The 3,897-nt window shown below is 42.1% G+C and overlaps 1 non-coding gene across 1 annotated transcript; it reads left to right on the top strand.

Moving 5' to 3' along the window:
* The first annotated feature begins 2,059 nt into the window (after positions 1–2,059).
* Positions 2,060–2,166, top strand: LOC141636531 (small nucleolar RNA R71). The gene has a single exon (XR_012541137.1). It is a non-coding gene; the product is annotated as a small nucleolar RNA R71 (small nucleolar RNA).
* Positions 2,167–3,897: the final 1,731 nt, after the last annotated feature.

Genomic DNA, 3,897 nt, shown 5'->3' with positions numbered 1-3,897 from the left:
TCTGAGGCGGAGGGTTAACAATAGCAGCACAATTCTCCAAATTTGCATCTGGAGTGTCAACAATAGGATCAATAGAAGAGAGAGCATTGCAAGGCTGGGCTTGCATGGGAGCTCTCCGGAACTTGGATCGATGAAAAATCGGCTCCTCATCCCCTACCTGGAAAGTCAAAGTCTTCCCCCGCGTCTATAATCGCACGGCAGAGACAAAAATGGTCTCCCTAAAATGATAGGGGTATGTGCATCTTCGGGGATGTCTAAGACAACAAAATCAACGGGAAAAAAGAACTTCCCGATCTGAGCAGGTACGTCTTCTACTACACCTAGTGGCCGTGATAAACTACGGTCGGCCATCTGGACAGTCATGTTGGTGCAACTCAGCTTTGTCAAACCAAATCTCTTAGCTAGAGACAACGGTAAGACACTCACGCTAGCGCCTAAATCGCATAGTGCGTTATCAATCAAATGCATACCGATATGACAAGGGATCGAAAAACTACCCGGGTCTGATTGCTTAGGGGGTAACATGTTTTGAAATAGGGCTGACCCCACCTCAGTCAAAGCTATTGTCTCACTATCATTAATAGTCCTCTTACGCGATAAAATTTCTTTCATAAACTTTAAATAAGAGGGTACCTTTGTCAGCAATTCAGTGAACGGCACAGTGACTTCCAAGCTTTTCAAAAGTTCGACAAATTTGCCGAATTGTTGATTGGCTTTTGTATTCTGCAGCCGCCTCTGGAAGGGAACCTTGATAGGTACATCAAGTCCCTTGTTTCTCGCTTCCAATGTATCTTCCGGTGCAAGTTCTGTATCCTTTGGACGCTTCTTACCTCTCGAACGAGGTCTTTCCGGTGATATCTCGCTTAAACGAGCACTAGCAGGCTCTCGAATAAGCTTCCCGTCATCAATACTACTCGATCGACCAATTTCTTCATTCGATCGAGCAGTTTCTCCTTCAGAATCAGTCGATCGAGTAAAATTCCCACTCGATAGACCAGCTACACTTTCTGATTCACTCGATCGAGTAGAATAACTACTCGATCGACCAGTCTGCTCTTCCTGTTCACTCGATCGAGTGGAAAAACCACTCGATCAAGCACTTTCGCCTTCAGTTCTGCTCGATCGACCACCTGAAATCAGTCGATCGAGCTCTTGCTTTGCAGTGACCTTATTTTCTTCGTCAGAACACTGTTCACCATCAGTTTTAGCCTTCCTCGGGTCTGATTTCAACACTTTTGGTCCCTCATAAGAAAGACCGCTTCTCAATTCTATCAGATTTACCGTCTCATGTGGATTCTTCTCGTTTTGAGTCGGTAAATGGCCCTGCTTTCTCGAGGATTGATTCGCGGCTAGTTGGGCAACTTGAGTCTCAAGTGCCTTTATGGACGCGCGTCTTTTGTTGATCATTGTTGATCACTCAAATTGAAATCGCTTTGTAAGGGCTTGCATCATGGACTTAAGCTCACCAATTTCACTCACCTCGCCGGAAGATGATGCACCATGGTTAGGAGGATTGAAAGACGGAGGCTTCTGATAGCCTTGTTGATTCTTATGTGGAGGAATATACGGTTGCTGCTGGTTTGGAGGAGCAGTAGGATTGAGCACATTTTGACTACTCCACCTCAAATTGGGATGGACGTTCGGCTCATAATAAGTGTTGTGCTGCCTGTAATGTTGAAAGGCAGCACAAGACTCATAGGAGTTGGGACAATGATCCAAACATGTCCCTCTCCTCCACATCTTCTACGAGACGAAAGGACCGTCGACACAAAGATTCACCTGGTACATCCCTCTTTTGGAAACTCCTCCCAATTCATACTTATCAAACCTCGCCGTGAGAGCCTCTAATGCAGCTACAGAAGAAGATTCAGCATCTCTCCTTTGATTTCCCCTTGAATTCCCATACTCAGCTTTATGGGTGGCTAAGTCATCAATGATCTTCCACCTCTTAGTCTCTCCCATATTCTCAGCAAATCGTTCATTGGCTGCAGCATCCAAAATAGCCCTCTGATCGTCATACAGCCCGTTATAGAACTGATTGCATAAACTCCACTTTTCGAAACCATGGTGTGGAATGGTTCTCACCAGCTTCTTGAAACGGACCCATGCTTCATGAAAGTTCTCATCAGGTCCCTGTTTAAAGCTCGTGATCTGAGCTCTAATGGCATTAGTCTTCGTGTAGATACCCGTATCCGTCGATATTGGAATTTATAGAGAACCCGACAAACACCCGATGATGATAGGACACATGTATTCTTTAGTTGTCATTGTCATTATTTGGAGCTCGTTTTACGAGGTAGAATGGGCGTCGTCGATGAAGTATTTTATTAATTTAAATGATATTTAAATTAATGTTTTTTTAAAGGGAATTCATTTTATTATTTTAAATGATATTTAATTTAATGTTTTTTAGTGAGTTCATTTTATTAATTTAAATGATATTTAAATTAAAGCCTTTTAAAGTGATTTCAATTTAATTTATTCTATTTTGAATTTTATTTTCCCAAGTTTATTTTATTGAAAATAAGATAAATAATTGGTTTGAAAAATCATTTTATGAGTATATTTGATTTGAAAAGTCATTTATTTTAATTTATTAATTGATTTGAAGAATCGATTTTAAAAGCGAAGAACTCGTTTTTAACCGTGTGTTTTGAGCTCGATTTTAGCTCGGTTTTTAAGCCCGTTTCCTTTGCGAATTGGCACGAATCTCGAGTACATTAACCCACCTAGACCAATACCCATCAACCCATGTTCGAACCCCCTCACAAGCAGCCCAAATTCTCGTCCCAAACCCCTCACAAGCAGCCCGCAACCCAATCCCGTATGCCCTGTTTTGCAGCTCAATTCGCGAGCCCAAACCCGCTCCAAACACTACCAAGACCCGTACCCATTAACCCTAATCCATACCCTAGTATCCTACCCATATTATCCTAGCTTAATCACCAAGAAAACCCCTCTCAAACCCTCCCAAAACCGGCTGGACAGCAGCCATCCGTGAGCTAGCCCGATTTGCCTCCCCTCTCTTTTAACCTATTTTAACTCCTTATAAATACCACCCCTTCACCATACATTCATTCCTCTAAGTTCTCCACACATCCAAGCATCACCCAAAAGCTTTAAACCTCAGAAACAAACCATAATTGCCTCCCAAAAACCCTAAACAAAACCGACACACAAACTGAAACTGTTTGTGTGTCCTCTTCGAAAACCCTTTCGTTCCTCCATCAAACCTCCATAAAAATTCGAGTTTCTTGTTCCTAATTAACCGCATAACATCCATCTACACATTAGACAAAGATTTACGAGCCAAATTGCCCTTGAGAGTACACGAGATCCCTCGAAAAACAGAGTGAAATAACACTCTGTTTTCGCGGTTTACTCTTGTCTGTCCAGTTCTGTTTGTGCTCGTTTTTCGTGCCCAATAACCCAAAACGAGCAGGGTTTGCTTTAAGATCCTTGTTCTCCTCTCTTTCTAGTTTCCAAAACATCTTTCGAATCGAATTTTCGTCGTGAAACGAGGGAGATATCACTGTTTTAAAATCGCTGTCCAGAAACTTTCCAAAACCCGTGTTTGCTTTGTTCTTCGTCGACGACGGCCTCTCGAGATAAAATCTACCATCGATTACGACCCAAGACGGTGTCAACGATACATGTAGGTTGAGGGTGCATCAAATCCCCTTCTATTTTCTCTTTTTATTTCGTTTTTTTATGCCTTTTTTATTGTCTTTTTTTGTTTGTTTTTTCGCTTGTTTATCGATTGTTTTAAATTAACTATGAAACTAGTTAGTCCGAGTATGAGTTAAAGTACCACTATGAACACCCGCGTTGACTTGAGATGGGAAAAGAAACCGCTACATCTGTCGGTCGTACACCCCCGTCTCATTTACATATCCT

Source organism: Silene latifolia, chromosome Y, assembly GCF_048544455.1.
Source record: "Silene latifolia isolate original U9 population chromosome Y, ASM4854445v1, whole genome shotgun sequence".
NCBI classification, from domain to species: Eukaryota; Viridiplantae; Streptophyta; class Magnoliopsida; order Caryophyllales; family Caryophyllaceae; genus Silene; species Silene latifolia.
The sequence above is the reverse complement of the archived record's forward strand: the minus strand, read 5'-3'. Positions and strand labels throughout refer to the sequence as shown.